General features: G+C 46.9%; 1 protein-coding gene across 3 annotated transcripts in view; it reads left to right on the top strand.

Moving 5' to 3' along the window:
* Nucleotides 1-2,144: 2,144 nt before the first annotated feature.
* LOC128869547 (ADP-ribosylation factor-like protein 4C) overlaps nt 2,145-13,955 on the top strand; it is a 110,841-nt gene continuing 99,030 nt past the window's right edge. For 2 of the 3 annotated variants that reach the window (XM_054112115.1, XM_054112114.1), the window contains exon 1: nt 2,150-2,678. The gene's annotated coding sequence lies outside the window, so the exon portion shown is untranslated. Of the gene's footprint in view, nt 2,679-13,955 lie in introns of all 3 variants that reach the window. The other variant, XM_054112113.1, reaches the window with a different exon arrangement.

The following is a 13,955-nucleotide window of genomic DNA, read 5'->3' on the forward strand; positions in this document are numbered from 1 at the left end:
TAACACAGAAAGTGGGTAACAAAAAAAAAATCTCAAACAACGAACAAAATAAGTTAAAGCAGATTACGTTTAATATTTGTAAAATATCTCAAACTAAAATTCAATTCCCTCACCTACTCTTTTCAACCATAAAATATTTACGTATATAAAAATTTACAGAAACCAACACACAGTTTTCACTAAAATTACATTATGTGCATAAGACTAATTAAAAGTAGAAGTCGAAAAGGATATAACGAGCTTTGGATTCTACAAACTCACTTCAATTCAAATTATTACATTTCAATTGAATTAATTTTAAGATAAATAATTATAAACATTTCAACACGTCATTTCTCCATTAAGCAAAAACGAACTGTTTTCGTCTGTTATTTTTGGCGCGTTTCTTCTGGCAGTCTGCCATTTCACCTATCAGCTGTTCAAAATCCCATAATGTGTGAGTGGTGCCAAGTTTTGAAACGTCCTCATGGGCGCGCTCTCTCTCAAAATGAATAAGTTTCACATCTAGTTATCTATGTATCATAGATGACTATCATAGATGACTAGATGTGAAACTCTTTTTCTCGTGAGAGCGCTGAAAAATGTGCATTTTTTATAACATTTTCCAATATTGCCACACCGGTAGAAACATGAATTGGGTATTTTTGAACCAAAGGTCTGGAATTTTTAGTTTCCTTACCACCATTGAGGTTAGTATTTAGTGTGCGGTTGCCCAATAGCCTTATATCACTCGTAACCCCAACATATACTAAAAATAAGCACAATCCGTATGAAATATGTACATAAATAAGCAAAAAATTTAAAAATGTATATGTAAATGAAATTATTTAAAACTGATATTCATAAGTAATTTAATAATAATAAAGTTATGAACCCGAAAAACATAAGTTATAATTAAAAACATGACTTATTGCGATTTTTTAATATAACACAGAAAGGGGGTAACAAAAACCAAAATTCTCAAACAACGAGCAGATTAAGTTAAAGCAGATTACTTTTAATCTTCGTAAAATATCTCAAACTCAAATTAAATTCCCTTACCTACGCTTTTCACTCATAGAATATTTACGTATATACCAATTTACAGACATAAACCAACATACAGATTTCAATAAAAGTACATGTATGTATGAGTAAAATGTATTCATATGCATATGTGCATAAGACTAATTAAAGTAGAAGTTGAAAAGGATATAAAAGGCTTTGAAAAATTCTAAAACTCCCTTCAATTTAAATTATTACGTTTCAATTGAATTAATTTTAAGACAAATAATTATAAACATTTCAACACGTCATTTCTCCATTAAGCAAAAACGAACTGTTTTCGTCAGTTATTTTCGGCGCGTTTCTTCTGGCAGTCTGCCATTTCGCCTATCAGCTGTTCAAAATCCCATAATGTGTGAGTGCTGCCAAGTTTTGAAACGTCCTCATGGGCGCGCTCTCTCTCAAAATGAATAAGTTTCACATCTAGTCATCTATGCTATGCATAGATGACTAGATGGGAAACTCTTTTTCTCGTGAGAGCGCTGAAAAATGTGCATTTTTTATAACATTTTCCAATATTGCCACACCGGTAGAAACATGAATTGGGTATTTTTGAACCAAAGGTCTGGAATTTTTAGTTTCCACATCACCATTGAGGTTAGTATTTAGTGTGCGGTTGCCCAATAACCTTATATCACTCGTAAACACCTACATGTACTAAAAATAAGCACAATCCGTATTAAATATGTACATAAATAAGCAAAAAATTTATATGTAAATGAAATTATTTAAAACTGAAATACAAAAGTAATTTAATAATAATAAAGTAATGAACGCGAAAAACATAAGTTATAATTAAAAGCATGACTTATTGCGATTTTTTAATATAACACAGAAATTGGGTAACAAAAAAAAATTCTCAAACAACGAACAGAATAAGTTAAAGCAGATTACCTTTAATTTTTGTACGCTTTTCAACCATAGAATATTTACGTATATACAAATTTACATAAACCAACACACAGTTTTCAATAAAATTACATTATGTACATAAGACTTATTAAAAGTAGAAGTCGAAAAGGATATAACGAGCTTTGGATTCTACGAACTCACTTAAATTCAAACTATTACATTTCAATTGAATTAATTTTAAGACAAATAATTATAAACATTTCAACACGTCATTTCTCCATTAGGCAAAAACGAACTGTTTTCGTCTGTTATTTTTGGCGCGTTTCTTCTGGCAGTCTGCCATTTCGCCTATCAGCTGTTCAAAATCCCATAATGTGTGAGTGCTGCCAAGTTTTGAAACGTCCTCATGGGCGCGCTCTCTCTCAAAATGAATAAGTTTCACATCTAGTTATCTATGATGCTATGTATGACATCTAGTTATCTATGATCTATGGTCAAAATTCTGAAATTTTTTGGCGTGGGATATTATTTAAATTGTGTTGTGGTGCTAAAAGTAAAAGATGTTTGCAAAAATTAGGGAAAGCAATTGTGTTTTTTAAGTTGATTACAATACATAGGAATAATCAAAATGTTGATGTTTGGCTCAGATTGGTGTATTCGGAATTCGGTGTACAAGGTTTTAAAATGTTGTGACTGCAACAGCGATTTATGCCGACGCTCAGTAACCATTCAACAATTTGGTTTTAATTAATTTGAATCAATTTTAGTTATTCTGCATTATGGTAAGCGTTGTTATTTCTTTAAAAGTGCTTAAATTTGTGAATACTAGTATTTCCAAAATATAGTTAAAATACAAAATAAAATTACAAGCAGTTAAAGAATGTCGTATCAAATCGATTGTTTAGAAAATCTAAATTTTCGTTCTCACATTTCTTTGACAATATTTGCCCACATGTATAAAGTGTATCGTTCAGAGAACGGTGATAACACCATTGCACTTTTTGAGCAATTGATTTTATAGGTATCCGAAATTGCCAAAACGCACTGAACGTGAGACTCTAACTGCACATGGTTCTTTTTATGGTGGTGGCCATAACAGAGTTCGAAACCGACTGTAGATATGAAAAATGTAATATTTGATATACCGAGTTGTTTCTCATAGTGACGACCCCTTGACAGTAATGGCACATTCGAACCATAGTAAGGCACTACATTTGGAGAAGTTCGGCAAAACGCAAGTCCTATTTGTACATAAATGTAATTTATATATTGCCATCGCTTATGTGATTTAACCGTAGCTGTAAATCTATTCTTCTTTTTGCAGTTAGGTCATATGTTACTGGAATGACGAGGATATATATCCGACACGGAGTTGTCCTTTAGCATTGTTAGACGCATGTCAGACATTCAATAATTACTGACAGTATTTTTGGATCACAATATTTATTAAATTTGTAGCATGGAATATGGATAGAGCGTGATCCATATCGCAAAATTTCAAGAAATTTTGAAATCGATCAAAATGGATCGCGAACCAAATATATTGAACGGCTGACATGCACTTAATAGTTTACTGACAAAAGCACAATCTTGTAAATACTGTCAATAAATATTGAGCGGAAGCGTCCACTTACGATCCATCAATATGGATCGCGATCGAAATATTACTATACTTTGTCCTGCCATAAGTTCTTTTACAAGTTAAGCCCGTTATAAATATCAAATCATAATACTTTTTTTAATGAAGTAGATTTTATTTAGTCACGTAAATATTAAAGAAAACAATTTTTAATTTACATTCGAGTTAGTGTCGTGCGGGGTGCCTTCACATGCTGGATATATGTCTAGTATGTCGGGGTCGATTCTGGATAGGTAGGAGTTTAACCTGACACAATATCCAGAACGTAATTGTGCCAAGGTTACGCGGGACACTCAGGGAAGTCGGAGCCCTTCGTCTGCGATTTGTGGTGGGTGGACTCCGATAGCGGCATTCGGGGGTCGGGAGCTTAAAAAGGTGGTGAGAGTCTCCCGATGAATGTCGTTAATGGCCCGTCTATACACTGTCTGCTCCCGGAGTGGTCTGCCTGTTTTGTCCTGGATCTCGTCCACGTAGTTGAGGAAGTGTCTCCTGATGTGCTTGGGAGGTGGCTCAGGCTCGAGCAGGTGTCTGCATGTGTAAGACCTACGGTGACACCCTGTTGTTGTTGTTGTTAACAGCATAGGTAGCCCTGTCAGTGTAGGCATATCATCGTTCGTCTTCGTCTGGCTCATCTAGGGGTAGGCCCAGGAAACATGCTGTTTCGACAGGCTGGGTCCAAAGGGAGAGGGGGGTTAGATGAGTCGGTTTGAGGGGGCATGTGAAGAGGTGGTTAGTGTCGTGCGGGGTACCTTCACATGCCGGACATGTGTTTGGTATGTCGGGGTCGATTCTGGATATGTAGGAGTTTAACCTGCTACAGTATCCAGAACGTAGTTGTGCCAGTGTTACACGGGTCTCACGGGGAAGCTGGAGCTCTTCATCTGCGATTGGTGGTGGTTGGACTCCGATTACGGCGTTCACAGGACGGGAGTTCAAGAAGGTGGTAACGGTCTCCCGGTGAATGTCGTTTATAGACTGTCTAAATACTGTCCGGTCCAGTAGGTTACGGTCAGTCTTGTCCTGGATATCGCCAGCGTAGTCAAGGAGGTGTCTCCTGACGTGCCTGGGAGGCGGCTCGGGCTCAAGCAGGTGTCTGCAGGGATGAGACCTACGGTAACATCCGAGCAGGAACTGCTTGCTGAGCAATTTGTTTTGCTCCGCAACTGGGAGCATTTGTGCCTCGTTATGAAGGTGTTGGATGGGTGACATCAGGAGGCACCCGGTCGCTGTCCGAATGGCGGTATTTTGACAGGTCTGTAGCTTGGTCCACTGCGAATCACTAGTTCCAGGCGACCAGACAGGCACAGCATAGTTGAGAACCGGCCGGCCAATTGCCTTAAATGTCGAAAGCAACAGTTCTTTGTCTTTGCCCCAAGTGCTGCCGGCCAGCGATTTGAGGGCCTTGTTGCGATTTTGGACTTTAGTGGCAATTGCGGTTGTATGCGCAGAGAAGGAGAGCAAGCTGTCAAAGGTTACACCCAAAATTTTGGGGTTATTCACAGTCGGAATTGGTGTGTCGTCGACTTTTACCTTAAGGGACAGCTTGACCTCCTTTGTCCAGGTGGTGAAAAGGGTCGCCGTGGACTTGGTGGGGGAGAGTTGGAGATTCCTCGCAGTGAAAAATCAAGGCCATCGATGTCATTGCCCGACGCCATTATCGTGCAATCGTCAGCGTATGAGATCAGGGAAACCCCCGCAGGTGGTTGGGGGAGCTTCGAGATGTAGAAGTTAAAAAGCAAGGGTGAAAGGACACCACCCTGCGGTACACCTTGCATAATCTTCCTCTGCTTTGTAATTTGATCTCGAAAAATCACTGACGAGTGCCGACCGCTCAGGTAGTTTGCGGACCACCTCTTCAGCCCTGGCGGGAGTGTCGACTGATAAATGTCATCTAGTAGCGTGGAATGGCTGACTGTATCGAAAGCCTTTTTCAAGGCCAACGCTACTAGGACAGTCCTCTCGCAGGGGCGGTTTTGGTTAAGCCCGAGATTTATCTGGGCGTTTATGGCGGTGAGTGCAGTGGTGGTGCTGTGCACTCGTCGGAAACCGTGCTGATGTGGGGCTGGGGCCAGGTGTTTCGTGTAGAGTGGGAGCAGGAGTGCTTCAAGTGTCTTCACTACTGGGGAAAGGAGAGTTATCGGCCGATCAGACTCCCCTTGGTTGGCGGGTTTCCCAGGTTTCAGTAGTGGGACCACTCTCCCTGCTTTCCACTTGTCAGGGATGATGAGAGTGGCCATGGACAGATTGAAAACCCTTGTGAGAAATCCTACTCCCAGGGGTCCCAGATGCTTCAGCATCAGCGCGTTTAAACCGTCAGGGCCAATGGCTTTCGATGATTTCGACTTGTTGATGGCCCCCTGAACCTCATCTTAACCTCATCACCGGAGAAAGTAAGTGGCGCACTGTTGTTCGTCAGTTTGTGCAGCCTTCTGGTGGCACGACGCTTGGTTCTGTCGCCCGGAGGATGCAATATAAAAAGCCGGCTAAAATAGCTCGCGCATCTCTTCGGGTCCGACGAAGTGCATCCGTTGAAGGTGATAGCCACCTTGTCGTTGTGCTTCGTCGGGTTTGACAGAGACCTAACGGTGGACCAGAGCTAACTCACCCCAGAGGTGAGGTTGCAGGTCTTCAGGTGCTCAACCCATTTGGTCCGCTTATGCTGGTTTACCAGTTGCCGGATCTCCAAATTGAGATCCCTTATGCGGGGATCCCCGGGATCGGCCTGGCCTAGGTGGTCACGCTCGTTTGCTAAACTGGCTGCTTCGGCTGGGAAATGAGGACGAATGTCCTTATAACTTCCAGCTGGGATGAAGCGAGCCGCAGCAGCTGTGAGCACCTTGCGGAATGCGCGTTCGCCCACGCGCACATCAGTGGGGATGGGAAGAGCGGCGAAGGTGTCCTCGGTGAATTCCGTGAAGTCGGCCCAATTAGCTTTTTTAAAGTTAAAATAGGACCGGTGATTCGCGGAAACGAAATCGGCAGGTCTCTCGATCGAGACGATAATGGGCAAGTGGTCTGATGCAAGCGATAGCATAGGTCGCCACGTTATGCTATTTATCAGACCAGCGCGCAATTGTTAGGTCAGGCGAGCTGCTGCAATTGCCCACTACCCTGGTGGGGGCGTCGTCTACGCGTGGTGTTGTCTACGTTGGACCTGCTGCGCAATCCACTGTGGCTGTTGCGGCCTGATGGTGGTGGGCGGCCGCACCTCCGAGGGCGGTAGTGGGTGCAGAGCTCTGCAGCAGGGGGCAACGAAGGCAGTTGTCCACTCACGGGTGGTGCGCAGGCCGGAACATCTCCGAAAATGGCACCAGCCATTGCAGGAATTGCACTGGACTGTTACCAGATTCCGAGGTATAACGGCCTGACACACGGAACAGACTGTGCGAGGGACCAGGAGCTGCTGGTTTGTCCCCGCACTGGGGTTGGAGCAGGATGGGTTGGGAAGGGTTGAAGGGGAGTTGTGTTGCTCCGATAGGCTCCTCACCGTAGAGGTGTTGGTAGTGGTGGCGGTTGGTAGTTTCGGCCCATCAGGGGGTGTGTTAGCCGTGGAGGCATCAGACGCCTGCTGGCGGGAGCAACACGTGGCCACATACCGTGTGGACCACTCCCTATGTGACTTAAGACCCGAGCAGGTCTTAAGGTGGCTCCACCCGTTGCACTTGTTGCACCTAACCGAGGTGGAGTTCGGGTGAAGCCGTTTGTGGCAGACGCAGCAGTAGAATACTTCTGGCCCAGGGTTGGATTCGATTCCAGCTCTGAGGAGAAGTATTTGGAGCAGGATTGCTGCGAGAGTTTGCTCCTGTGACGTAAGGGGTGGGATGATATGGGTTTCACTAGACAGGGCTAGTATACTGGGGCGGCAGCCCTTGGTCGGGAAAAACCCGAGTCATTCCGGTACGTAGAACCGGCTGCCATGGGAATGACGGTGACACCCTAGCAGAAACTGCTTGCCGAGCATTTTGTTGTGCTACCTAACAGTGAGCATGTGAGCCTCGTCATGCAGGTGTTGAATTGGGGACATCAGGAGGCATCCTGTCGCGGTCCTAATGGCAGGACTGGAGCTTCGTCCACTGCGTATCACTGGTTCCAGGCGACCAGACAGGCGCGGCATAGTTGAGAACCGGTCGGTCTATTGCTTTGAAAGTCGACAGCAACATTTCTTTGTCTTTGCCCCAAGTGCTGCCGGCAAGCGACTTGAGGACCTTCTTGCGATTCTGTACTCTCGTTGCACTAGCGGTTGTGTGCGCTGAGAAGGAGAGCAAGCTGTCAAAGGTGACTCCCAAAATTCTGGTGTTATTTACCGTCGGTATTGGGGTATCATCGACGTGCACCTGAAGTTGCAGCTTGACCTCCTTTGTCCAGGTGGTAAAAAGGGTCGCCGTAGATTTAGTGGGAGAAAGTTTGAAGCTTCTCGCAGTGAAGAAGCGAGAAAGGCGTGCGAGGTAGTCGTTTACTTTGGCGCATAGGCCATCAATGTCATTGCCCGACGCCATTATCGTGCAGTCGTCGGCGTATGAGACCAGAGAGACTCCCTCTGGTGGCTGGGGGAGTTTCGAAATATATAAATTAAAAAGCAAGGGTGAAAGGACACCACCCTGCGGTACTCCTTGCTTTATTTTTATCTCTTTTGAAGTTTGGTCTCGAAATATCACCGACGAGTGACGACCACTCAGGTAGTTCGCGGTCCACCTCTTCAGCCCTGGTTGTTGTTGTTTTAACAGCATAGTTAGCCCTGTCAGTGTAAGTATATCATCGGTCGTCTTCGTCTAGCTCATCTAAGAGTAGGCCCAGGAAACATGCTGTTGAGTCGGTTTGAGGGGGCATGTGAAGAGGTGGTTAGTGTCGTGCGGGGTACCTTCACATGCCGGACATGTGTTTGGTATGTCGGGGTCAATTCTGGATATGTAGGAGTTTAACCTGCTACAATATCCAGAACGTAATTGTGCCAATGTTACACGAGTCTCACGGGGAAGCTGGAGCTCTTCATCTGCGATAGGTGGTGGTTGGACTCCGATTACGGCATTCACAGGACGGGAGTTCATGAAGGTGGTAACGGTCTCCCGGTGAATGTCGTTTATTGACTGTCTAAATACTGTCCGGTCCAGTAAGTTTCGGTCAGTTTTGTCCTGGAGTTCGTCAGCGTAGTCTAGGAGGTGTCTCCTGACGTGCCTGGGAGGCGGCTCAGGCTCAAGCAGGTGTCTGCAGGGGTGAAACCTGCGGTAACACCCCAGCAGGAACTGCTTGCTGAGCAATTTGTTTTGCTCCGCTACTGGGAGCATTTGTGCCTCGTTGTGCAGGTGTTGTATGGGTGACATGAGGAGGCACCCGGTCGATGTCCGAATGGCGGTATTTTGACATGTCTGAAGCTTTGTCCACTGCGAATCACTAGTTCCAGGCGACCAGACAGGCGCAGCATAGTTTAGAACGGGCCGACCAATTGCCTTAAATGTAGAGAGCAACAGTTCTTTGTCTTTGTCCCAAGTGCTGCCGGCCAGCGATTTGAGGACCTTGTTGCGATTTTGGACTTTTGTGGCAATTGCGGTTGAATGCGCAGTGAAGGAGAGCAAGCTGTCAAAGGTTACACCCAAAATTTTGGGGTTATTTACAGTCGGAATTGGTGTGTCGTCGACTTTTACCTTAAGGGACAGCTTGACCTCCTTTGTCCAGGTGGTGAAAAGGGCCGCCGTGGACTTGGTGGGGGAAAGTTGGAGATTCCTCGCAGTGAAAAATCAAGGCCATCGATGTCATTGCCCGACGCCATTATCGTGCAATCGTCAGCGTATGAGATCAGGGAAACTCCCGCAGGTGGTTGGGGGAGCTTCGAGATGTAGAAGTTAAAAAGCAAGGGTGAAAGGACACCACCCTGCGGTAGGCCTTGCTTAATCTTCCCCTGCTTTGATATTTGATCTCGAAAAATCACTGACGAGTGCCGACCGCTCAGGTAGTTCGCGGACCACCTCTTCAGCCCTGGCGGGAGTGTCGACTGATAAATATCATCTAGTAGCGTGGAATGGCTGACTGTATCGAAAGGCTTCTTTAGGTCCAACGCTACTAGGACAGCCCTCACGCAGGGGCGGTTTTGGTTAAGCCCGCGATTTACCTGGGCGCTTATGGCGGTGAGTGCAGTGGTGGTGCTGTGTACTCGTCGGAATCCGTGCTGATGTGGGGCTGGGGCCAGGTGTGTCGTGTAGAGTGGGAGTAGGAGGGCTTCAAGTGTCTTCACTACTGGGGAAAGGAGAGTTATCGGCCGATCAGACTCCCCTTGGTTGGCGGGTTTCCCAGGTTTCAGTAGTGGGACCACTCTTCCTGCTTCCCACTTGTCAGGGATGATGGGAGTGGCCAGGGACAAATTGAAGACCCTTGTGAGGAATCCTACTCCCAGAGGTCCCAGATGCTTCTGCATCAGCGCGTTGAATCCGTCAGGGCCAATGGCTTTTGATGATTTCGACTTGTTAATGGCCCCCTGAACCTCATCATCGGAGAAAGTAAGTGGCGCACTGTCGTTCGTCAGTTTGTGCAGCCTTCTGGTAACACGACGTTTGGTTCTGTCGCCCGGAGGATGCAGTATGAACAGACGGCTAAAATAGCTCGCGCATCTCTTCGGGTCCGACGAAGTACAACCGTTGATGGTGATAGCCACCTTGTCGTTGTGCTCCGTCGGGTTCGACAGGGACCTAACGGTGGACCAGAGCTTACTCACCCCGGAGGTGAGGTTACAGGTCTTCAGGTGCTCAACCCATTTAGTCCGCTTATGTTGATTTACCAGTTGCCGGATCTCCAAATTGAGATCCCTTATGCGGGGATCCCCGGGATCGGCCTGGCGTAGGTGGTCACGCTCGTTTGCTAAACTGGCTGCTTCTGCTGGGAAGTGGGGACGGATGTCCTTATAACATCCAGCTGGGATGAAGCGAGCCGCAGCAGCTGTGAGCACCTTGCGGAATGCGCGATCGCCCACGCGCACATCAGTGGGGATGGGAAGAGCGGCGAAGGTGTCCTCGGTGAATTCCGTGAAGCCGGCCCAATTAGCTTTTATAAAGTTAAAATAGGACCGGTGATTCGCGGAAACGAAATCGGCAGGTCTCTCGATCGAGACGATAACGGGCAAGTGGTCTGATGCAAGCGATAGCATAGGTCGCCACGTTATGCTATTTATCAGACCAGCGCGCAATTGTTAGGTCAGGCGAGCTGCTGCAATTGCCCACTACCCTGGTGGGGGCGTCGTCGTTCACTGTGCTGAATGTCGAGTCGTCTATCTGCTCTGCCAGTTGCTGTCCCCTACGATCATTTGGCAGGCTTGAATGCCAAAGATCGTGATGCGCATTGAAGTCACCTACAACCAATCGGTTTTCACCTCTGATGAGCGCACCTATATCAGGGTGATATCCTGCCGGGCAGCAGGTGACAGGGGGTATATATATGTTAAATATTTCGAGCTCGGAATCGCCTGACCGGACAGCTATACCTTGACATTCTAAGGTGCTGTCCCTGCGGTCGATTCCTTCATCGATGAGACGATATTGCACTGTGTGGTGGACTATAAACGCTAGGCCACCACCATTGTCTCGCTCGCGATCGTGTCTGTGCACGTTATAGCCATCCCTGGTGATCAGAGATGACCTAGCGTGCAACTTTGTTTCTTGGACCGCAGCTATCTTAATACTGTGCCGGCTCATAAAGTCAACTATCTCGTCGACCTTACTCGTAAGTCCGTTGCAGTTAAACTGGAGAAGCTGGAAGCTTCTCGGTGAGGTCTGTGTAATTCGGGGGGTGAGGGACGCGTGGGGTTGTCTACGTTGGACCTGCTGCGCAATCCACTGTGGTTGTTGCGGCCTGATGGTGGTGGGCGGCCGCGCCTCCGAGGGCGGTAGTGGGTGCAGAGCTCTGCAGCAGGGGGCAACGTAGGCAGTTGTCCACTCACGGGTGGTGCGCAGGCCGGAACATCTCCGAAAATGGCACCAGCCATTGCAGGAACTGCACTGGACTGATACCAGATTCCGAGGTATTACGGTCTGACACACGGAACAGACTGTACGGGGGACCAGGAGCTGCTGGTTTGTCCCCGCACTGGGGTTGGAGCAGGATGGGTTGGGAAGGGTTGAAGGGGAGTTGTGTTGCTCCGATAGGCTCCTCACCGTGGAGGTGTGGGTTGTGGTGGCGGTTGGTAGTGCCGGCCTATCAGGGGGTGTAGTAGCCGTGGAGGCAACAGACGCCTGCTGGCGGGAGCAACACGTGGCCACATACCGTGTGGACCACTCCCTGTGCGACTTAAGGCCTTAACAGGTCTTAAGGTGGCTCCACCCGTTGCACTTATTGCACCTAACCGAGGTGGAGTTCGTGTGAAGCCGTTTATGGCAGACGCAGCAGTAGAATGCTTCTGGCCCAGGGTTGGATTCGACTCCAGCCCTGAGGAGAAGCATTTGGAGCAGGGTTGCTGCGAGAGTTTGCTCCTGTGACGTAAGGGGTGGGGTGATATACGATACACTAGACAGGGCTAGTGTACTGGGGCGGCAGCCCTTGGTCGGGAAAAACCCGAGTCATTCCGGTAACGTAGAACCGGCTGCCATGGGAATGAAGTGGGAGTGTCGACTGTAAAATGTCATCCAGTAGCGTGGCGTGGCTGACTGTATGAAAGCCTTTTGTAGGTCCAACGCTGCTAGGACAGTCCTCTCGCAGCGGCGATTTTGGTTTAGTCCACGGTTAACCTGGGTTTTTATGATGGTGAGTGCCGTGGTGGTGCTGTGCACCCTACGGAAACCTATGCCGTTGAGGTGTTGTTGGTGGCGGCAGTGTGATGTGCCGGCACTGAGGGCAGTGGAGCCGTGGAGGCAGGGGCCACCTGTGAGCGGGAGCAACACGTGGCCACATACCTTGCGGACCACTCCCTGTGTGTCTTAAGGCCTGAGCAGGTCTTAAGATTGCACCACCCGTTGCATTGATTACACCTAACCGAGGTGGAGTTCGGATGGAGCCGTTTGTGGCAGATGCAGCAGTAGAATACCTCTGGTTCGGGTTTGTGTTCGACGCCAGCCCGGAAGAGAAGTTTTTGGAGCAAACTAGCTGCAATGAGTTGCTCCTGTGACGAAAGATTGGGGGTAGGATACGGTACACTAGACAGGGCTAGTCTTCTGGGGCGGCAGCCCTTGGTCGGGAAAAACCCGAGTCATTCCGATAACGTAGAACCGGCTGCCATGGGAATGTTTTTTTTTCTCGTGCTAACCGGCGCCGGTTGGACACGCCAAGTCCTCCACCTGATCTTTCCAATGCAGAGGAGGCCTTCCTCTTTCTCTGCTACCATCAGCTGGTGCCGCATCGAATACTTTCAGAGTTGGAGCGTTTGTGTCCATGCGGACGACATGACCCAGCCAACGTAGCTGCTGGCCCGTTATTCGTTGCGCTATGTATATGTCGTCGTAAAGCTGATACAGCTCAACGTTCCGTCGCCTGCGATATTCGTCGTCGCTAGCGTGCAAAGGTCCAAAAATCTTCCGCAGAATCTGTCGTTCAGACGTTTGGGTAAAAAGATTGATCGGGCGGCTAACAAACATTATCAAAATATTAAGTAATCTGCAATTCGTAAATCTCACTTACACTTTTACCACACTTGCATATGTAATGCAATGAATGCAATGCGATTTTCCTTATCTACCCACTCTATTGTGAACAAGCGAAATTTTTCACGAAACTGAGTATAAATTATAGGTAGACAATGCATACGAACAACAAAAAAAACGGAGTTTTTATTCTGCGAATTTGTTTTTGTCGTATGCATTGTAAAATTTGTCACTGAATTCATGGCAATACTAAGTATATATTGACATATGCCTTATACTGTTACAACAATAACAGTATCAAATTAGACTCAAGATGGAGAAAATACAGTTTACATATTATTACATACATATCATTTTTGCATTCTTTGCTTCCGCAAAGTGATCGTGTCGACGCTGGGGACACGTTTAAAAATTGAAAACTCCAAAATAGCCGAATGGGTTGGTGCGTGACTACCATTCAGAACTCATAGAGAGAGCTTCGGTTCGAAAACACCAAAATTAACAAAAACATTTTTCTAATAGCGGTCGCCCCTCGGCAGGCAATGGCAAACCTCCGATTAAATTTCTGCTATGAAAAAGTCCTCATAAAAATATCTGCCGTTCGGAGTCGGCCTGAATGTAGGTCTCTCCGTTTGTGGTGAAACACCAAAATTAAGAAAAACATTTTTCTAATAGCGGTCGCCTATCGTGAGGCAATGGGAAACCTCCGATTGTATTTCTGCTATGAAAAATCTCCTCATAAAAATATCTTCCGTTCGGAGTCGGCCTGAAACTGAAACTCCTGGAACAACATCAAGACGCACATCACAAATAGGAGAGGAGCTCGGCCAAACACCCAAAAAGGGTATACGCGCCAATTATATATA

The sequence above is a fragment of the Anastrepha ludens genome, chromosome X (assembly GCF_028408465.1).
Source record: "Anastrepha ludens isolate Willacy chromosome X, idAnaLude1.1, whole genome shotgun sequence".
In the NCBI taxonomy this organism is placed as follows: domain Eukaryota; kingdom Metazoa; phylum Arthropoda; class Insecta; order Diptera; family Tephritidae; genus Anastrepha; species Anastrepha ludens.